At 43.0% G+C, this 23,887-nt stretch overlaps 1 protein-coding gene across 3 annotated transcripts in view; it reads right to left on the reverse strand.

Annotated features, from left to right (window-relative positions):
* The window catches only part of DAXX (death domain associated protein), a 1,076,799-nt gene that overhangs the window by 505,445 nt on the left and 547,467 nt on the right, over positions 1–23,887 (reverse strand). Inside the window, exon 1 of one of the 3 annotated variants that reach the window (XM_078641633.1) lies at positions 12,184–12,378. The exons of the other annotated variants lie outside the window; for them this stretch is intronic. The gene's annotated coding sequence lies outside the window, so the exon portion shown is untranslated. Of the gene's footprint in view, positions 1–12,183; positions 12,379–23,887 lie in introns of those variants that run through there. 3 annotated transcript variants of the gene reach the window in all.

A 23,887-nucleotide genomic window follows, 5' to 3' on the forward strand; every position in this document is an offset into this window, starting at 1 on the left:
ATTATTTAAAACATGCGCGGAGGAATTGATACCACTATTATCTAAGGTTATCCATGATATTGGGAATGGGGAGCAGGCCCCAAGGTCTTGGAACTCTACTCAAATAATTTTTTTCTTAAAAAAAAGTAAACCAGCTAATGAAAGAGGATCTTATAGACCTATATCGCTCATAAATAGTGATGCTAAAATATTTGCAAAGATATTAGCGACTCGATTGGCACCATTAATGTCACAACTGGTATCACCTCAGCAACATGGGTTTATCCCTAAGAGGGATACTACATCACATATCAACATGGCCATTACGGCATTTGATGTAGCACGGACTGAACCAACCCCACTCGGTATGATCTTACTAGATGCAGAGAAAGCATTTGACCGAGTGGGGTGGGGCTTACTGTGGGCCACATTGCAGGCTTTTGGTATAAAAGGGCAATTTTTGAAGTGGATCCAATCCCTATATGATGAGCCTATTGGTAAAGTCTGCTATATGGGTAAATGCTCTCCCACTTTTTCGATCAAACGTGGAACGAGACAGGGGTGTCCCTTATCGCCCTTACTATTTGCTCTTATAATGGAACCTTATCTGATTGCACTGCAGAATCAAGATCAGATTTCTCCTTTTATAAACGGCTCAAACTCTCTTAAAATAACTGTCTATGCTGATGACGTTGCATTCTATTCTACTAATGTCTCAGAAGCAATGAAGGGTATCGCAACAGAGGCAGGGAAATTTGGCACGGTTTCTGGATACAGGCTGAATACTGGTTAAACCTAAATTGGTATGAATTATAAACCATCGAGCGCATTAATAGGGGTATGTGATGCAGCTACCTATTTAGGGGTTAAAATCTCTTCAAATATTAACTTAATACTTGCCTTAAATTTTGAGTCGCTATTAAAAGAAACTACTACCTTATTCAAGAAATGGCATAAGCTACCTCTAAGTATTATTGGCAGAATAAATTTGGTTAAAATGAAGATACTGCCTAAATATTTATATCTTTTTCGTTCTATCCCTTTACGGGTATATAATTCCTACTTTAATAGATTAGACGGTATTATTAGTAGTTTTATCTGGGGGTATAAGAAAGCCCGCCGGGCTGTTACATTACTCAAACTCACTCTTAATCTAGGAGGATTGGGTCTACCAGAAATTAAATCTTATTATTGGTCTGCATTTCTGACTCGTTTTTGAAGTTTGATGATCCCCGATAAATGTTTGTATTTTCATAAATTCATGTTAGGTGAGGAGGCAAATATGTTCCTTTATAGGCTAAATGACACCAATTATTTCAAACGTGTGAAGTTTAAGAAGGCACGGGACACTGTTAATATTTGGCGCTCCATTCTGGTTAAGAGTAAAGTCTCTCTTTTTCATCATAGAACCCCGTTGTGGTACAACCCGGGGTTACCGGGAATTTTTCACGATACAGCTGGTGTAGTGCTATCAGAATCTGGTATTAAAGAACTGGGAGATCTGTATGACCACAAGGGGTTTTTTACATTCGAAAAGCTGAAGGCCTGTATTATCTTATGGAGGGGGCCCGGTTTAAGTACTTTCAGATTAGGGATTACTTTCTGCGGAAAATAGGACTTACTAATGTCTTAGATTCTGATCTATGGAACTGTATTTATAGAGAAGTTGATAAAGCACTGATCAGTATTGGATATAAAATCTTTATTAGTTATAGAACTGATGACTCTTTAAAGCTATCTGAGAAGTGGAGCAGGAAATTGGAGACTGATGTGACCTCAAATTTGATAACTTTTTCTTTAAATAGCTTAAATCACTCTGTTCATTCTTCTAGTTTAAAACTGCAGCTATTTAAAACTATATGTCAACTCTATTAACTCCAGACAGTATTTTTAAATGGGCAACTAACAACAATATCAGTGATCGTACGAAATGTCCTAAATGCGATTTAAGAGCAGCTGATATTATCCACATGTTTGCTACCTGTCCACAATTAACTGAATTTTGGAATGGAGTAACTAAAGTTATGTCTACGAAACTGGCACGTCCAATTATTTTGACCTCAGTGGATGTGCTTGTTGGTACGTCTGGTGGGAACAACTACCAATGCGATCTGTTGAATATTCTAATTTCATATGCCAGGTTAATAATAGCTAGGGTCTGGATACAACATAATCCACCGACTGTTATGGAATGGTGGAGTCTTGTAAAGGAAATATATAATATGGAACATGCTCTAGCAACAAGAAGGGGTCTTCAAAGTAAAATGAAAGTGGAAAAAATTTGGGGATTAATAATGTCATGAAACTTGTTTTGCTTTACTTTCTTTTCTTAAATAGCCCTGCTACTATGATTTATGTATTCTCTTGCTAAAGTCATTTTAATGTACTATTTAAGCTTGTCCTTTTGTTGCAAATAAAGATTTTAAAATAAAAAAAAAGAGCGGAAAATGAATAAGGTGAAAAATAAGAGAGGCTGCAGAGATGCAAACTTTCCATTTCTTTGTAAGGGAAGTGGGTGTTTAGTTTCCCAGTGTATGTATATATATATATATATATATATATATATATATATATATATATATATATATCAATGCTTCCAAAATCCACGGATACTCAATCCATAAAGAACGTAGCACACGCAGGGGGTAGTTCCATGAAGATTTTATTACGGGAACTTTACAGCAACAAGACGCGTTTCGCCATCGGGCTTTGTCAAATTGTGCAGAGAGCCGAGGCGCCCGTCTGCCTTAAAAGACGTCATTCAAAATGTGAAGTGCAAAGAAGGACTATAATACAATTATCAAAAGTGGCCGCCATCTTATAACGATGTAAATATCATTAAATAGTGATCATACAAGCAGCCCCGGTTTAAGTATAACCAAAATTGTTCAATGTAAATACATATGTACATTCTCAACATTCACCACAACGGTCCGGACTCCGAACACGATGTGTTTCCCATGATTAACTGTAATAGTCCGAATGTGTGCACATAAATGAAAGAAATCACGCCCTGAATGTGCATACCTGAAGCATAAACATAATCACAGAACTGAAATGCGGAAAGGACTATGGTACAATGCATAGCACCAAGAACAGCCGCCCTCTTATGGCGTGTAGACAAGCTATGATGACTTTAACAATATGCAAATACGGGTTATAGATATAACAATTGCATATGTACATTAGCGCTATTGAATATAAATCCATTCATAGAGTGCTGCTCCTGCTATTGCCCATATATCCGCACACAAATTCAAATCTTGCCCTGAATGGGCATATATGTGTTAATAGCTTCCAATATATAGAATGCTCTTCTCTCAAACAGAATGACCATAATTCATATAAAATGTGTCATACATAATATCAATAAAACCCATTATCAGAAAAAATATTAGATACAGAATACAAAATTCATGAATACAAGGAAAAGCTCAATGGTACAGTTATTGTGTGAAAATTCTATAGATTTCGCAAGAAAGCAAGTTCATCAATCCTCAGCCCAGATGTACTGATAACTCCTCATGCATGTTAAGGCCGTGTGGACTTTTACTTTGCAAATCAATTATGTACCTATTATGATTCCAGCCGTCTAAGTTTTAAGAGGCGATCCCCTCCTCTGATATTGGCTGGTACACTATCAAGGCATGCATATGATAACAGATCCCTGTTTCTTTTGTGCATCCTTTCAAAATGCCTGGATACAGGATAGGATTCATCTTTGTTGGCAATAGCACGCAGGTGCTCTAAAATTCTTAGTTTCACGGCATTGGTCGTGCTGCCAATATATTTCAAGCCACAAGGGCAAGTGAGGCAGTAGATGGCATATGGCGTGGAACATGTCAAGAATTTCATTATCCGTTTCGGAGTTGCCAGACCAGGTATCTTGTAAGTAAGCGTCCGCTTACTGTATTAGCAAGCCTTGCACCGGCCACATGGATAGAAACCACTAAGGACAGGCAATTTCGGGGTTGCTACCTGTGCTTGGTAATGGCTGGAGACTAAATGGTCCCTGAGTGATCTGGCCTTTATAAAGGTTACTAAGGGGTTAGAAGGTAAATCAGCCTTGATGACATTGTCAGTCAATAAGATATTCCATTTTTTCTTGAGTATCTTCTTGATTTGCCCTGCATTGTGCGAGAAAGTCGTGATGAGGCGAAAAGAACCATTATTAGCTTTCACTGCCTTTTTGGGCTGTAACAGCTCATTTCTTCTCATCTTCGTAGCTCTCTCATATGCGTGTGCCAGAACACTGTCACTGTAACCCCTTATCCTGAATCTCTGTAGACTAGAATCGGCTGCCCTCTCAAAATCACCATCATTGGAATTATTCCTCCTTAATCTTAACAATTCTCCATAAGGAATGCTCTCGATTAGTTGGCGAGGATGACTACTCGTAGCAAAAAGTGTGGAGTTGCCTGCCGTCTCTTTTCTATATAATTTGGTCTGCATTTTGCCATCCTTGTCTATATATACTGTGAGATCTAAATAATTCACAGAAGTTTGACTAATGTGACCAGAAAATCTAAGATTCACATCATTTCTGTTGAGAGCATCCACAAAAGTACTAGCTGTTTCTATAGGGCTCTCTAAGATAATAAAAAGATCGTAAATGTAACGATGCCACCCTATGATCCGGTTATTCCACTCCTGGTTGTCACTGCTCCAGGCCACCTGCTCCTCCCACCAGCCCACGAATAGGTTCGCGAAGCTGGGGGCGGAGCAGGCTCCCATCTCAACTACGGACATCTGTTTATACAGCTGTTTGCCGAAAAGAAATATATTATTATTCAGGCTAAACGTCATAAATTCTAGTAACATTTTGTTATGCTCATAAAATCTAAGTGGTCGTTTTTCCAGAAAACTGGCCATGGCTTTAAGACCATCACCATGTGCTATACACGTGTATAGACTGGTGATGTCCAGCACCAGCATACAGTACGTGTCTTTCCAGATGACTTTATCAATGCAGTTCAAAAAATGCTTAGTGTCTCTTAAATAAGAATTCAAAGACATTACCAAGGGGGAGAGAAACGAGTCCACATAAATAGAAAGATTCTCTGTTAGACTCCCATTGGATGCTACAATGGGCCTGCCAGGTGGATTACACATGTCCTTATGTACTTTAGGGAGGTAGTAAAAAGTTGGGATGACAGGACTCAAACACCGTAAAAATAAGTATTCATCAGTGTTTAGCATATTGACATTGTACCACTTTAATATCATATCATGATACCCTATCACACTCTGATTATATACTCTTTCAGGCACAGTCATATAGGTGTTAATGTCTCCCAGCAAATGCAAAGCCTGTCTCATATTGAATAGTTGTAAGGAGGACAATGTTGCCCCCCTTATCTGAGGGCTTACATACCAAACCAGAATCCTCGCATAAAGTTTTTAATGCCATCTGTTGATGTTTAGTGAAATTGTCTTTCGACGGCATATATTTATTTGTGTTTCTAAGCCTAGTGAGATACCTCACAACGGCCTCTGAAAAGGTGTCTATGGCATCAGTTCCCATGATGGGCATAAAGGTAGATGCCGGTTTAAATGCACTGGCTCCACCTTTCTGTTGCACTTCAGAGTTTTCCAACATTTGAGTGTTAGTTACCTCACCATCACCTCCTATGTTGATTTCCTGATGTAGACCCTCAATGGCTTTGAGTCCTCCTAAATCGCTGCATCTCAATACTGCACTCCCATTGTCATTGGCCACCACGGTATTATCACAATGTGGTTTCAGTTTAAAGAATTTATGCAATTTCAGTTTTCTTGTAAATTTAAAAACGTCGATCCTTGTCTGCGCAAATTCAAAGTTTCTACGTGGACAGAAAGATAGGCCCAGTTTCAATATTGAATTTTCTTCTTTAGTGAGAACTTTGTTTGTTAAATTAATGATCGTCAGATTATCATTGTCCAATCTTAATTCTTCTTTTTGTTGTAGAAGTTTTTCTTGCTGCGTGTGACGGGTGGGGACCCTGCTAGATTTCTTGCCACAGCCCCCCCGCCGCGTCTTCCTCCTGCCGCTTGATTGTCCGGAGGCTTTCCCCTGCCTCCCTCCAACTGTTGTTTTCGCATGACTTTGAATTCTACATGAAAAGAAGAACCATCTTCATTACCATCCTCACTAACCGCTTCATCTGCGGTAGCATCAGATTTAGATGTTACAAGTTCAGCAGTTACTGGTCCACTTGCCTTTGTTTTTAATTGCTTTCTAGTGTTTTCATACTTTTTGTCAAAGGTCAGAACTCTTCCCATTTGATAATCTTTTTCATCTCTCTCGAATTTTTCCTCTTTGCGCTGTTTGATTTTTTTGTTCATATTTCTTTAGACGTTTTTTAATCTGTTCCCGTTTCTCTTCCAGGTTCACCTGGTCCTCTTCCTTGGATAATTCATCCTCAAGATCTTTAATCTGCACCAGTGCTTTTTTCCTGTCACTCCAGGCAAAGCGGACTAGTATTTTGAGGCTCCCTTTGCATGACGCTGCCGTATGCTCTGCCCATGCATCCAGCAACTGGGGATCAGGGTTCTCATATTCCGGGATGGTATAAATCCTCAAGCCTCTGGGGACACGATCGACATCAATATAATTCTGCAATGATGTCGCCTCCCACCATTTCCTAATCTCTCGTTCATACAAACGCTCCAATGAGACTAGTTTGGTGTTCAGAGTCGTGCAACCCCCACTAGCTTGACTAGTGCCTGCCTTTTGTGTGCCATCCGATTTTTTCTTATTTTTGAACATTCCTTGTTCAGCCTCTCTTCTCTCTGCCTCGCAAAACATACTTTAATGGTACTGCAGCCGCAGCTACCAAGATAACAAACGCTGTGTCCCCCTTCGCTCTGAGTTAAATGCCCAAATACAAAGTCTTTAAATATACAAGTCTCTGATGCGCTCACCGCGCCTTACCCGGAAAATAGAACTGCTTGTCCAAGCGTCATAAGACTGTTGCTGCAGTAACTCCGGGCTTCGGCAATACGGGGCTTACTCCAGGGCAAACTCGGTGCAGCCGGTAAATAATACAACAGCTCCAAAACACCAGCCAGATGCACACATGAGCGGGTGCACACAAAACGGGGGGGGTGCCCGTTAGAGTGATCAATGCTTCCAAAATCCACAGATACTCAATCCATAAAGAACGTAGCACACGCAGGGGTTAGTTCCACGAAGATTTTATTACAGGAACTTTACAGCAACAAGACGCGTTTCGCCATCGGGCTTTGTCAAATTGTGCAGAGAGCCGAGGCGCCCGTCTGCCTTAAAAGACGTCATTCAAAATGTGAAGTGCAAAGAAGGACTATAATACAATTATCAAAAGTGGCCGCCATCTTATAACGATGTAAATATCATTAAATAGTGATCATACAAGCAGCCCCGGTTTAAGTATACCCAAAATTGTTCAATGTAAATACATATGTACATTCTCAACATTCACCACAACGGTCCGGACTCCGAACACGATGTGTTTCCCATGATTAACTGTAATAGTCCGAATGTGTGCACATAAATGAAAGAAATCACGCCCTGAATGGGCATACCTGAAGCATAAACATAATCACAGAACTGAAATGCGGAAAGGACTATGGTACAATGCATAGCACCAAGAACAGCCGCCCTCTTATGGCGTGTAGACAAGCTACGATGACTTTAACAATATGCAAACACGGGTTATAGATATAACAATTGCATATGTACATTAGCGCTCTTGAATATAAATCCATTCATAGAGTGCTGCTCCTGCTATTGCCCATATATCCGCACACAAATTCAAATCTTGCCCTGAATGGGCATATATGTGTTAATAGCTTGCAATATATAGAATGCTCTTCTCTCAAACAGAATGACCATAATTCATATAAAATGTGTGATACATAATATCAATAAAACCCATTATCAGAAAAAATATTAGATACAGAATACAAAATTCATGAATACAAGGAAAAGCTCAATGGTACAGTTATTGTGTGAAAATTCTATAGATTTCGCAAGAAAGCAAGTTCATCAATCCTCAGCCCAGATGTACTGATAACTCCTCATGCATGTTAAGGCCGTGTGGACTTTTACTTTGCAAATCAATTATGTACCTGGATTCCAGCCATCTAAGTTTTAAGAGGCGATCCCCTCCTCTGATATTGGCTGGTACACTATCAAGGCATGCATATGATAACAGATCCCTGTTACTTTTGTGCATCCTTTCAAAATGCCTGGCTACAGGATAGGATTCATCTTTGTTGGCAATAGCACGCATGTGCTCTAAAATTCTTAGTTTCACGGCATTGGTCGTGCTGCCAATATATTTCAAGCCACAAGGGCAAGTGAGCCAGTAGATGGCATATGGCGTGGAACATGTCAAGAATTTCATTATCCGTTTCGGAGTTGCCAGACCAGGTATCTTGTAAGTAAGCGCCCGCTTACTGTATTTGCAAGCCTTGCACCGGCCACATGGATAGAAACCACTAAGGACAGGCAATTTCGGGGTTGCTACCTGTGCTTGGTAATGGCTGGAGACTAAATGGTCCCTGAGTGATCTGGCCTTTCTAAAGGTTACTAAGGGGTTAGAAGGTAAATCAGCCTTGATGACATTGTCAGTCAATAAGATATTCCAGTTTTTCTTGAGTATCTTCTTGATTTGCCCTGCATTGTGCGAGAAAGTCGTGATGAGGCGAAAAGAACCATTATTAGCTTTCACTGCCTTTTTGGGCTATAACAGCTCATTTCTTCTCATCTTCGTGGCTCTCTCATATGTGTGTGCCAGAACACTGTCACTGTAACCCCTTATCCTGAATCTCTGTAGACTAGAATCGGCTGCCCTCTCAAAATCACCATCATTGGAATTATTCCTCCTTAATCTTAACAATTCTCCATAAGGAATGCTCTCGATTAGTTGGCGAGGATGACTACTCGTGGCAAAAAGTGTGGAGTTGCCTGCCGTCTCTTTTCTATATAATTTGGTCTGCATTTTGCCATCCTTGTCTATATATACTGTGAGATCTAAATAATTCACGGAAGTTTGACTAATGTGACCAGAAAATCTAAGATTCACATCATTTCTGTTGAGAGCATCCACAAAAGTACTAGCTGTTTCTATAGGGCTCTCTAAGATAATAAAAAGATCATCAATGTAACGATGCCACCCTATGATCCGGTTATTCCACTCCTGGTTGTCACTGCTCCAGGCCACCTGCTCCTCCCACCAGCCCACGAATAGGTTCGCGAAGCTGGGGGCGGAGCAGGCTCCCATCGCAACTCCGGACATCTGTTTATACAGCTGTTTGCCAGAAAGAAATATATTATTATTCAGGCTAAACGTCATAAATTCTAGTAACATTTTGTTATGCTCGTAAAATCTAAGTGGTCGTTTTTCCAGAGCTACGAAGATGAGAAGAAATGAGCTGTTACAGCCCAAAAAGGCAGTGAAAGCTAATAATGGTTCTTTTCGCCTCATCACGACTTTCTCGCACAATGCAGGGCAAATCAAGAAGATACTCAAGAAAAACTGGAATATCTTATTGACTGACAATGTCATCAAGGCTGATTTACCTTCTAACCCCTTAGTAACCTTTAGAAAGGCCAGATCACTCAGGGACCATTTAGTCTCCAGCCATTACCAAGCACACGTAGCAACCCCGAAATTGCCTGTCCTTAGTGGTTTCTATCCATGTGGCCGGTGCAAGGCTTGCAAATACAGTAAGCGGACGCTTACTTACAAGATACCTGGTCTGGCAACTCCGAACCGGATAATGAAATTCTTGACATGTTCCACGCCATATGCCATCTACTGCCTCACTTGCCCTTGTGGCTTGAAATATATTGGCAGCATGACCAATGCCGTGAAACTAAGAATTTTAGAGCACATGCGTGCTATTGCCAACAAAGATGAATCCTATCCTGTAGCCAGGCATTTTGAAAGGATGCACAAAAGTAACAGGGATCTGTTATCATATGCATGCCTTGATAGTGTACCAGCCAATATCAGAGGAGGGGATCGCCTCTTAAAACTTAGACGGCTGGAATCCAGGTACATAATTGATTTGCAAAGTAAAAGTCCACACGGCCTTAACATGCATGAGGAGTTATCAGTACATCTGGGCTGAGGATTGATGAACTTGCTTTCTTGCGAAATCTATAGAATTTTCACACAATAACTGTACCATTGAGCTTTTCCTTGTATTCATGAATTTTGTATTCTGTATCTAATATTTTTTCTGATAATGGGTTTTATTGATATTATGTATCACACATTTTATAGGAATTATGGTCATTCTGTTTGAGAGAAGAGCATTCTATATATTGCAAGCTATTAACACATATATGCCCATTCAGGGCAAGATTTGAATTTGTGTGCGGATATATGGGCAATAGCAGGAGCAGCACTCTATGAATGGATTTATATTCAAGAGCGCTAATGTACATATGCAATTGTTATATCTATAACCCGTATTTGCATATTGTTAAAGTCATCGTAGCTTGTCTACACGCCATAAGAGGGTGGCTGTTCTTGGTGCTATGCATCGTACCATAGTCCTTTCCGCATTTCAGTTCTGTGATTATGTTTATGCTTCAGGTATGCCCATTCAGGGCGTGATTTCTTTCATTTATGTGCACACATTCGGACTATTACAGTTAATCATGGGAAACACATCGTGTTCGGAGTCCGGACCGTTGTGGTGAATGTTGAGAATGTACATATGTATTTACATTGAACAATTTTGGTCGGGGGTGCTTGTATGATCACTATTTAATGATATTTACATCGTTATAAGATGGCGGCCACTTTTGATAATTGTATTATAGTCCTTCTTTGCACTTCACATTTTGAATGACGTCTTTTAAGGCAGACGGGCGCCTCGGCTCTCTGCACAATTTGACAAAGCCCGATGGCGAAACGCGTCTTGTTGCTGTAAAGTTCCCGTAATAAAATCTTCGTGGAACTACCCCCTGCGTGTGCTACGTTCTTTATGAAATGAGTATCCGTGGATTTTGGAAGCATTGATCACTCTAACGGGCACCCCCCCGTTTTGTGTGCACCCGCTCATGTGTGCATCTGGCTGGTGTTTTGGAGCTGTTATATATATACATGTGATCAAGCCTCGGCTGAGGCGAAACGCGTCATGGCGACTGGTGGGCTGTTATTCACAGAATAAACAACACTGGAAACGATAGCACGGAGTTTGTGGCCTTTTTCTCAATTTTCGTTGTCAGCGGGAGCGGATGCTGAGTTGATTTCGAACTTCTTTGAATATATATATATATATATATATATATATATATATATATGTGTATGTGTATGTATGTATGTATGTATGTATGTATGTATGTATATATATATATGTATGTATGTATGTATGTATAGGACACTGAGGAAGGACTATTGTTCGAAACGCGTCTGTCATCTGCGTTGCTGTGTGCTGAATAAAAATCGTTGCCAACCTGGAGTGCTTATATTCTCTTTCCGAGACGGGAGGGAGATTTAGGAGCTTTTATGTATATGTTTATATATATTTATTTTTATTTTATATATATTTTTTTTTTTGGGGGGGGGGACTGGAGAAAAATGGAATTCTTTGGTTTGGACTCCATAACACACAGTGAAAGACTTGGTGATCGGAAAAGAAAACTAAGACAGCTGGAGTCTAAGTACATCATAAGCTTAAGGAAGCCTAAAGGCCTGAATAATGATGAGGAGATGTACATTCATCTCTAAGTAAGAACTGAAAAGAAATAGAAAAAGGAAAGAAACATAAAAAACATCAAAAAAGACCACTCCAGCTATTGGGTATCCAGACTGACTCTGCATAGGATACAGACATAAGATACTAATCCTACGAACAGCATGGAAATGGACACAAAAAAATGTACTATACATAGGAACAGTATAAGTTACAAGCTAAAACCTCAGATTGGGACAATAATTGATTTAAAATGTGTAATAATTTGATACTAATCAGAATCACATTGAAATAATCAAATAATCATAAAACGATGATTTGTATCCCAATTTAAGATTTGAATTTACAGCACAACAACAATGTATGTCTGTAATAACATGCTATGCAATGGCCACTTAAGCACAACATAAAATAATGATGTGTTGTCTGTCCTTTTGGAGCAAATTGTCAGTAACTACAATGCCCATAATGCAATGGGATTGTTTTTAACAGGAAGTGCTTAAATAGATGTTGAAAGTAGTGTCTCCCTACCGTGACCAATGCCGCAAGGCCGAAACGCGTTGGTTAACAGACTGGCTCTGTTTACAAAATAAAAACTTGGAAATCAGAAGGTTGTTGTGTGCGGCTAAACTTTGTTGAAAAATTAATTTTGGCCCTGGGTCCGGCCCATAGCCTGCACCCGCTGCTGAGCGCTCCGGCATCTTGACCCCATCGTCTTTGGATATATATATATATATATATATATATTCACTGAAAAAAACTTAGGTTTTAGGTATCTTATTGTTAGGAATTAGTATTTAAAAACCTTGCAAATTCACTGAAAAAACCATAGGTTTTAGCCTAGTTATAGTTAGGAATTAGCATTTAAAAAACCTTAGAAATTCACTGAAAAAAACATAAGTTTCACAAATGTTATAGTTAGGAATCGAAATTTGCCTAGCTTATGTAACGGTAAGTTTCAATTCTATTAAGGACACGGAGGCGAGGATTATGCTATATCTTCCTTCGCTTTATTAACATAAGAACTCCACAGCAGCTTAGGAAAATATTCAAAACAGTGAAAGAATAATGCTTTGGGTCCACAAAACATTTGAAGGAACGTTTTAACAGTCCAAAACCACAACTCCCATGAGTCTCTTGTATAACGCTAGTCCATAGTCCTTCCATCATGTCTACCATAGCTAGATAGCCAGTCCTCTCTTCCTCTTCCTCCTCTTTATTCGCGCAGATCACGCATTCGCCTCACTGATCCTGCTTAGCACCCTCGTTGCCTGCCGGAAAAAAGGACAGCGTAAGCGAGGGGTCACAGGGGTCGAGGAATTCGACAGAGGAATAATCAAATCTAGGCACACAACATAACTGTATAAAAGGAAAACGCTTTACTTACTGCCATACGGGTGGGTAGAAACACCGTGTACTGGGTGGGATAATCCTCGCCTCCGTGTCCTTAATAGAATTGAAACTTACCGTTACATAAGCTAGGCAAATTTCGATTCTATGTCAGGACCGGAGGCTTCAGATTATGCTAGTTCAAAGCTTACTTACCACCAACTGGGCTAAATCCACCACAGGCTTAAAATAAAACCTCTTAAAGGTGGAGTCTGAGGACCAATCTGCAGCTCGCATTAAATCCTCCAAGCGAGCCCCCACAGCGAACGCCTTAGAGGCCATGGCCCCTCTGGCAGAGTGCGCTCCAAACAGCTTCGTATCGATGCCTGCCTCTTGCATGACCCAACGCACCCACCTAGCAATAGTGGGGGAGGAGACAGCTTTGTGTGGCTTCCGCAAGGCAATCAACAACTGACGTTCGCCCGGTGGGCGCAATTCCAATGTTAAATCCTCATATGCTTTGAGGCATTGCACAACACATAGCTTAGGGGTGTCCAGAAAAGCTGGATATGAAATGGTCCGTGACGCCGTTTTAGTGCGGCGGCCCACAGTAAAGGTAACCCCATCCGGGGAGAAGATGCGCGCTGATATGTCCAGGGCGCGTACGTCAGACACCCGTCTACAAGAAACTAAACACAACAGCATGGCCAACTTTGCAGAGAGCTCTTTCAGAGACAGATAGGAATTGGTCGGCCATGAAAGGAACAAATTCAGGACCAAATTGACGTCCCAAAGGACGGAATACCTGGGTTCCGGAGGCAACGCGAGCCGAACAGCCCGCAGAAGCCGACAAACAAAAGGATGCTCCCCCACCGGAGAGTTATCGATGTTTTCATGACCTGCCGAGATCGCTGATCGAATCGCATTAATCGTTCTGTAGGCGAGGCCTTTGTCGACTAATTCAGCCAGGAAATTTAGGACGGGAACGAGACCCGCGAACAAGGGATCCAAATCCCTTCGAAGACACCAACGCATCCACTTAAGCCAAGCGGATCTGTAGCGCTTCGTCGTACTATCGGCCCATGCTTTGGAGAGAAGGTTCTCAGCCGACCCCGAAAGGCCCGGGAGCGACCAACGTCTCCTGAGAGCCTCCACGCCATGAGGCGGAGTGAATTCCGCACAATGAGAGGATGCGGTTCCTGATCTGGATTCCTCAGGAGGAGAGGAAACAGGGGGAGTAGGATTGGAAAATCCCAAGAAAGTTCCAGAAGAACCGGAAACCATACTTGAGACCTCCAAAGCGGTGTAATCAATACCAGCTCCACTCCTTGGCGGCGAACCTGGGCCGCTGTCCGCACCACCATGGAGAACGGTGGAAACGCAAACGGTTTCTCCCGACTCCAATCCTGCAGAAAGGCGTCCGTGGCCTCCGCGAGAGGGTCCGGCCTCCAACTGAAAAAACATGGCAGTTGGTGGTCCAGACGGGACGCAAACAGGTCCACCGAAAAGGGACCCCAAAGGCTCTGTAGCCACTGGAAAACTACCGAATCCAGCTTCCACTGACTGGCATCCCTGAGGTATCTGGAGTGCCAATCCGCTACCTGATTGTCCTGGCCTGGCAGGTACTCCGCTGTCACAGTAACGTGACGCGACAGGCAGTAATCCCAGAAGTCCTTCGCCAAATTCGCCAGAGCGCGAGAACGAGGACCCCCTAGATGGTTCACATAACGAACCGCTGAAACATTGTCCATTTTCAGCAAAACACAAGCCTTGACCGAATCCTTGGTCCAGCAACGAACCGCGAAGGAGCCCGCTAGGAGCTCCAAACAGTTGATATGCAACCGCTGTTCGTCTGAAGACCAGACGCCGCCGGTGGAGAAATCCCCGCACCGAGCGCCCCAACCCGATCTGCTGGCATCGGACTCTATGACGAGATCTGGGACCGACCCGAAGATCGCCCGACCATTCCACGCCTCCATGTGAGACAGCCACCATGACATTTCCTCCTTCACCTCCTCCGTAAGGGGAACCAACTGATCGTAGCTCATCCCCCTCCGGAGGTGCTGAGCCTTGAGGCGTTGAAGCGCCCTGTAATGTAGGGGCCCCGGAAAGATCGCTTGGATGGAGGACGACAGAAGTCCCACCACCCTGGCGACATGTCGCAAGGACGTACAATCCTTCGTGATCGTCTGCCGAAGCAAATGTCTGATCTTCGCGATCTTCCGGGCCGGGAGGCTCAGAACAGCTTCCACCGAGTCCAAGATGAAACCCAGGAAGGTAAGCCTCTGAGTGGGGATTAAAACCGACTTGGAGCCGTTGATAACAAACCCCAGTTTCTGAAGAAGGTATACGGCCTGTCGCAGCTGCCCGGCCAAAACTACCGGACATTGACCCATGAGGAGGATGTCGTCCAAGTAGACCAACATCCGCACCCCTTGACCCCTGAGGTACTCCACGACCGGATGCAACACCTTCGTGAAGCACCAGGGGGCCGATGAAAGGCCGAACGGCAGCGCCGTGAACTCGAACACTCTGTCGTTCCACAAGAACTGAAGGAAACGACGATGAGGCGGGTGGATAGGAACGACTAGATAAGCATCCTTGAGGTCTAGCCTCACCATCCAATCCCGAGGAAGGAGCACATCTCGAAGGAGGTGGATACCCTCCATCTTGAAGTGCCGATAGATCAACCACCCGTTGAACTCTTTGAGGTTGATCACCGGCCTTTTGCCCCCATCCGCCTTGTCCACGAGAAAGACATTGCTGACAAATCCATCGGGGTGGCGCGTTGATTGACGGATGGCCCCTTTGCGAAGCAACTCCGCGACCTCTCCGTCTATCAAAAGCGCGTCGGACTCTGAAAACACCATCGGACGTGGAAAAACTTCCTGAGTGGGTCTGTCGTAGAACTCTATATGGAACCCACGGACGGTTTGCAAAACCCAAGCGTCGGCAGTGAGCAATTCCCACTCCTCGTAAAAGGCTGCCAACCTCCCTCCTATCGGAACTTGATCCAAACAAAGTACACTCACCGGAGGTATGTCCTGGTCCGGAATTCTTCCTGAAACCTCTGCCGCCGAAACGTTGCCCTCTGGTGGGATAGAAATTATTGAGTTTGCAGAGGTCTGGTACTGGCCTCTGCCGGAGCCTTGCCCTCTATTATTGGCCTGCTGGCCACGGCCGATCGCGCGGCCCCTGCCGCGACCGGCCCCTCCAGAGAAACGCTGGTGAAAAACGCGCTTGATGCTGGATTGCGCTTTGTCCAGTGATGTAAAAGTGGACACGAACTTGCCCAGCTCTCTGATGAAGGGCTCGCCGAAGAGGCCCCCCTGAGCTACCGCGCCCGCCTCCGACGAGGCCAGGTCCCCCAGCTTAGGGTCTAATTTAATCAGCAAGGACCGTCTGCGCTCGGTGGACAGGGCGCAATTGGCATTACCCAGAAACACGATAACACGTTGTGCCCAATTAGATAGCACCTCCGGGGAAATGACCGTGCCATTCGCCTTCGCCTCCTCCGCCATGTCGAGGATTTTTGTGGCAGGCCCCACGGCATCCAGTAACTTATCCTGACAGGACCGCCAGGATCGGTCAATACCCTTGCGGGGATCTTTCATGAATTTGGCCAGGAAGGTGGCCATTTTCGCATCTAACTCGGGGGTCATAGCCACCTTCCCTTCCAAAGTCGGCCTCGGGCATTCCCCTCGCAGACAACCTCTGGCTTCCTTTTCCAGCGGCTTGCGCAGTCGACCCGCAACGAACTTCGCCACAGTCTCTCCCGGTGTCCAAGCTGCGGACCGCGGATGAACAATCTCGTCCGGGTCCAACATGCCCGACTCATCCCGAGGGAGCTCCGCGGTTGAGCCCGAAGGTCGCCAAGAGCGCACCGACTCTCCATCATCGTCAGTGTCCGGCGAGTCATACACCGGTGACGCGGGAGCCGTGTCAACGTCCCCCGCAGTGTCAGGGCTCGCCAGGGGAGCAGGGGGTGCAGCCGTCGCCTTTGCCAAAAAAGCGTCACGGAGACGCTCAAAAGCGCCTCTGTCGACCCCCTGCGACCCTGAAGAGGGTCCCTCCCTGCACGGTTTCTTCGGTGCCGGCGGATTCCCGCCCGATGTACCCGGGGCGTCAATAGGCGCCCCCGAATGTGCAGACGCTAATTTCGCGCATTCTTCAACAATGCGTGCGGAGAGGCGGTCCTCCATGGGCCCCACCACCTCCGTCACGCAGCGGTAAATGGAACTATCCACCGCATGATAAAATTAATCGTCCTGGAGGTAGGAATAGGGTTCCTCTACATACTCCCCTTCCATCACGAACACACAGAGCAAGGGGATAAGCCACAAGACAGAAGCTAGGGAAACACACCCCAAATCCAGGGACCACCCGGCTCTACAGACCCTCAAGAGGGTGTCACTTGAAAGGCAACTCGAGTTTTGGGCAGACAAAATTGACTGCAATAACTTTGTGGGCCAACAGGCGTGGCAGGTAGGGCTGCACCAACCCCCCAGCGCGCGGACTCTCCTCACCTGGACCGAGTCATGCCACCTCACAAGCGCGCTATGCCACACGAAGATCACTGGTGCACAAAAAATGCGCCCGAAGGCGTTTATCGCGGTCTAAGCCGCACTACAGACCCCAGCGGGGCGTCAGGAGCAGGAGTACAGACCCGGAGAACCAGGTGTCAGAGGGGCAAGCGAGGGCAGGCTCCGGCGCAGGCAGGCTCCTCAGCGCGGCTCCCGTAACTGAAGGGACGCGCCGAAGAGCCGGCGAGACGCGCGGGCGCCCTCTAGCGGCTTTGTCAGTCACCGCACACAAAGGGAACATAAAGATCGCGTAGGAACGAACAGAACGTTCCCGCGACCGGGGACTCTGTAAGGAAGGAACGCCAACCATGCGACGAGCCCCCAACCAATTGTATACACAGAATATACAGGCAATTGCACACAAAGGAAAAAACACATGAAAAGCACCTATCTGGCTGCGGGAGCAGCGAAGAAAGAGGAGGAAGAGGAAGAGAGGACTGGCTATCTAGCTATGGTAGACATGATGGAAGGACTATGGACTAGCGTTATACAAGAGACTCATGGGAGTTGTGGTTTTGGACTGTTAAAACGTTCCTTCAAATGTTTTGTGGACCCAAAGCATTATTCTTTCACTGTTTTGAATATTTTCCTAAGCTGCTGTGGAGTTCTTATGTTAATAAAGCGAAGGAAGATATAGCATAATCTGAAGCCTCCGGTCCTGACATAGAATTAGCATTTAAAAAACCTTTGAAATTCACTGAAAAAAACATAGGTTTCAGGCACGTTATAGTTAGGAATTAGCATTAAAAAAAACTTAGAAATTCACTGAAAAAAACATAGGTTCCACACATGTTATAGTTTGCTGGGCTTTTCACTCATACAAAATTGAAATTCCCCAATTATAGTTAGTTCAGCTAACTATAACTCGTGCGCCCGCAATGCACTGCTGATGACGTCACACATTACATCACTCATGACAGTGACAGCACTCATGACATCACTGATGACATCACTGATGACATCACTGTCAAAGGTTTTGTATGAGTGAAATGCCCAGCTAACAATAACGTGTGAAACCTATGGTTTTTTCAGTGAATATATATATGTGTATGTGTGACCTAAAGTGCCTAGCACTACCACGACATACATATATACATGTATATAATAACCATAAATATGCAGCCTAACATATTTCCAATAGGGCAACATGCAAAAATTACTTAGGTTTCTCTTGCATAAGAAGTAGTATTACACATAAATGTTGTAATAGAGAACATACACTGAAAAAGTGTCATACAAGAAAACCTTTATTTTCATACAGAAAAGCAAGTATTAGAAGGCGTTTGGCCTAAAGGCTGCATAGATGAATAAACATCACAGTACAGCAAAAAACTGGCACCTTGCCTTTAAGCAGACCCCCCAGGATATAGCGGCATGAATTAGCAAATTTAGCGGCACAAATATGGAAATTTAGCGGCATTTTTGCGGCACTTTATTTTACTCCTAATCATTCATTTTCAGCATTAAAACAATAGAAACTGATTTAGCAGAGTATTCCACTTTGAAATAGGCCCTAGCGTGAAGTCATTTCCTTTGATGTCCCTTCCACTACCCCTAGCATTTTAGTGAATTGACACCCATGCTCTAGTTGGCCAAGTTACCCCCTCACCTTCCATGTCCAATGTGCCTGTATTTAAAATATATCTTGTTGCATTCAGACAACCCATACTTTCATATATTAAAGCAACTTCTTGAATTAGAAAGGTTTATTCTGTCCTACACGGAGAGACGGGCAGCTAAGCTTAGGTTCACCTTACTGGATGTGGCCGAAATGGGATTACTGAAATGACATTAAGACCCTGAATTTTGTTTTTAATTAGACAACAAACATCCACCTTTTGACTCGGGTTGGCGGATTTCCCAACCCCATGCTGGCAGACTTACTCCCTCTGACAAGGCAGCTGTTGAAAATTCAACCTATGAAGGATTAACCAGCAGGGCACAGGAGGATTTCCACTAAAGTTGCAGCATCCGCCATGGGACGAAATACTTTGATTGGTTTCGGCCTTAATGTTTTATCACCAAAGTGGCTCCTCCCATGGGGGGTGCAGATACTCTGTTGAGTAACTTCCAACGCTGAGGAGATTCCACCAGTAACATAGCATAAGTATTTGTAAAGCAAACGTTCACCTAAGGGGATCTTGACGCTGAATAACAGATGTTTATTGTTACCCAACTCTGTGGTTTAATTTTATTGACCTCAGAAAGATGAAAGGCTGAGTGGACCCACTGGGATTTGAACCTGTGACTATGAGGACCCGGCTTAACCATGGCCACTGGGAAGGTCACGCGAAGTGGAAATACAAGGTATGCACCACATAGCCTGGATTTGGCACAGATTTGGGGCCCCATGACAACCTGAAAGTGCCCCAATAATAGAGATATTTGAGTGTAGTGGAATTTTTCAAGACTAATGTCTGTCAACCTCTGAGGTTTTTCTGTATGAAAGGTCATCTACACCTTCACTATCTCCTTTTCTGTTGTGTCCTGATCTAGAGAGCGTGTCTGTACTGGGGTTAGTTTCGGTACATGAAGTGTGGCCAGAAAGTTCTCTTCCTCTAGAGTGGTGTGTTGGTACACCGCAGTATATTGAGCTTCATAATAAGGTTTAAACATGTTAAGAACATCAAGGGGTCTGTAAATACGAATCCCTGCATAGTCTTTATCAGTGAAATAAAAAGCTACATCACTTGCTATCTCAATTGCATAGTCAATAGACGTCCCACTTTCTTCCCTTTCTCAAAATCACCTTGCTAAAGTTTGAATAGTGTTTTTTTGCCTTGGATGTGAGCAATTGGTTAAAGTCATATTTTCCTTAAGTAAGCTACGGATTTCTTCCCTGGAAGGTGTACACGTGTACATTTAGGATAGTGCATACATTTGTTTTCCCAAGTCATTCTGGTGTTTTGCCTCTCTCTTATAATGAGCGGACTACTGCATTATTTGTGCCCAAGTACAGACCTTATCTGCCACCCCAACACTTGGGTGGAGGATAATGTGTTCTTGTTTGTGCTGACATGCCTTTATCTGCAAATGAGGCCACACTCCCCACCACCTTCATTTTCGCGGGCACTTATGTATAAATGCCGCAATTTTTACAAAAGTGCCGATTTCGCGGGCACTTTTGTAAAAATCGCGGCATTTTTACAAAAGTGCCGATTTCGCGGCAAACCGCGAAATCGCGAAATCCTGAAGGGTCTGTTTAAGGCTTCCAAGAACTTGGACACCGTGCCTTTAAGACCTCCAGGTGCCCCTCTGCTCTCATCATGCACCACAGGTGACAGTTACGTCAGTTCTTTTTTACAGGGTACTAAGGATTAGTTACTTACCTGTAATCCTAGTTCTCTTCTAGGAGTATCCTCATCAAAGTCATAAGAACTAGAATATTCCCGCCCATGCGCGGGACCCCGGAAACACAATCATATATGTGCCACAAATATATGTATCTATATATATATATATATATATATATATATATATATATATATATATTCACTGAAAAAACCATAGGTTATAGACCATATATAGTTAGGAATTAGCATTTACAAAACCTTGAAAATTCACTGAAAAAACCATAGGTTATAGACCATATATAGTTAGGAATTAGCATTTAAAAAACCTTATTTTACTCACACAAAACCATTGAAATTCCATATATAGTTAGTTGCACTAACTATATATCGCGCACCCGCAATCCACTGCTGATGATGTCACATATTACATCATTCATGACATGGTCAGTGACATCACTGATGACATCACTGATGACATCTCAAATGACATCACTGATGACATCATCCAGTGACTGTGTGTTTCTGTAAAGTTTAAATATGTTTTACATATTGAAGAATGAGTAGATGTATAACTGTCTGGACGAAGGATTTAGTAGGTGCATGACTGAATGTATGAGTGAGTGATTAAATGTGTCTCACTGAGTGCATGGGTTAGTGACTAAACTGTCTTAATTTGTGCATCATTATGTCTGTTGTTCTGTAAACTGCTGCATGTGTTGATCAGTAGCTATATGATTAACTATATGGGTTATTGATTGATTGTCCAAGTATTTGTATGGGAGACTGAGTGTGTGTGTGGCTGGCTGGGAGGTGTGTGACTCTGTGCAGATCAATGTGTACTTGTATCAATGATTGTATAAGAAAGTAAGTATGTGTTAGTATATGTTTGAAAATGTAAGGTGCTCTATGTTTAACTGTATAGACAAGAAAATGGAAGTGTGATTGATTCTTTACAGGACTGACTAGGTGTGTGAGTAACTCCATGGATGAGTGGCAGAGTGTGAGTGTCTGTATAGGTGTATGAGTGCATATGATAGTGTTGTAAAGATGAGTGATTGTATGTATGAATGATTGTATGGGTGAATGAGTGAATGTGTGTGTAGACGTAGGAATCAGTGAGTACGTATGTAGTAACTAGTATTGGTGTGTCAATGGTTTCAAAAATTATACTCTGTATTTAACACTGGGTGAAACAGAGGTTATATTAAAATGTGAGGAGATGCATTGTATTGTCACATGAATGATATCATCAGTGATGTGGTCATTGATGTCAAATGAGATGTCATCAGTGATGTCATCAGTGATGTCATTTGAGATGTCATCAGTGATTTCATCAGTGATGTCACTGACCATGTCATGAATGATGTAATATGTGACATCATCAGCAGTGGATTGCGGGTGCGCGATATATAGTTAGTGCAACTAACTATATATGGAATTTCAATAGTTTTGTGTGAGTAAAATAAGGTTTTTTAAATGCTAATTCCTAACTATATATGGTCTATAACCTATGGTTTTTTCAGTGAATTTTCAAGGTTTTGTAAATGCTAATTCCTAACTATATATGGTCTATAACCTATGGTTTTTTCAGTGAATTTCAATGGTTTTTTAATAGCAAATATCATAAGCTGTCGAATGTCAAGTACGTGGTAAGTGAAAACATTTTCGTGTTTATGCACACTGATCTGCTTTGAATGGTGCCCCCCCCCTCATTTCTATTAGGAGTACTCTCTCTTTGCACATAGTGAAGGGTAGTTAACGCAGGCCTTTGCCCCCGTTGTAATACGTCGTGCCTGCTTCTCTCTCCATTTGATTGATTGTTATCCAAGTATTTACTGTTTTAGAATTGGTTCTCTTTGGTTCATTCTCTATTTACAAACAAACACAGAGTCGCAATACTCTGTTTAGTCTTTGCAGATAACGAAAAATCGTGTAAAAAAAAAGAAAAGGAATCGAGCAAAATCAGTAGGCCACTAATGGGATCTCTTTTTGACCTCGCTAAAATAGAAACATTAGGAACAACCCCTCATGACAAATACAAAACTAGTGAAATGAACTGAACTCCACACAATGATGGCTGCAAAACAGCTCGGCTCCGCCACCCACCCCGCCCAAAATAACGATAAAGAGCGGCTGCCATGATTGGTTGCGGAATGGCCACGACGGAGCTACGAAATGGTGCTGCTCTCATGCTAACCCCAGCTTCAGTCTGAAACATCCAGAAACACTGTAGACTACCAATTCGATCAGTTCCGGTAGCGCCCCAATGTAACCCGGTAGAGAAGAACTAGCCCTCCCCTCTTTGACTAATGGTTCTTGTTGCCTGTCCCTTCTGTTGTCATTTAACAGAACTATTTAGCCTGCTGAAAGGGGTTGTGTTCCGACCGCTGGTTGGTGGAGACATTTTGACTATATTCTGGACCTGCGTTGTCACGTAATGCGTCATATGACGCGCCGCGTTAGCGCATCCGGAAGTCATCCGGGGCGCGCAGCGCGTAACGTAAGCATAACAAGTCATGTGACTTGTTAATAAAACTTTTCATTGGTTCATTTTACTTTTCTTATTCTAATGATGAAAGGCTTGGTCATATGACCTAAAAATTACGCTTTTTATTACTTCCGAACATTATTTTTTCTTAAATATATGTTATAATGTTCCAGGCTAATGTACTTTGCCGGAAAATTTACAACTGTCCTGCAAGTAAAATATATTCTTTTTTCGAGAAAAAGAGCGTTTCTTCGTCCCATGACGGAGCCGTTGAGCAAAAGAGGGTCGACCTGCTGTCTTAGTCGCCGATACGCCTGAATATGAGATTCTTATCGATCACTTTATGTTGCAGGAATAGAAAACACAACAGCCCTTGACCATTTATCTTTACTGCGTTCCTTCGTATTATACCTTTTACCCTTCATGTAATTGGTCTGCTTTATTTCACTTGCCTTTTAATGATTCTAAAACAGTGACTATTATTAAAAACTTTACCAATGTATATACTACTACCATGTTTTCTTTTAAAAACCTTTATTGTG

The sequence above is a fragment of the Lissotriton helveticus genome, chromosome 5_1, assembly GCF_964261635.1.
Source record: "Lissotriton helveticus chromosome 5_1, aLisHel1.1, whole genome shotgun sequence".
Taxonomy (NCBI): domain Eukaryota; kingdom Metazoa; phylum Chordata; class Amphibia; order Caudata; family Salamandridae; genus Lissotriton; species Lissotriton helveticus.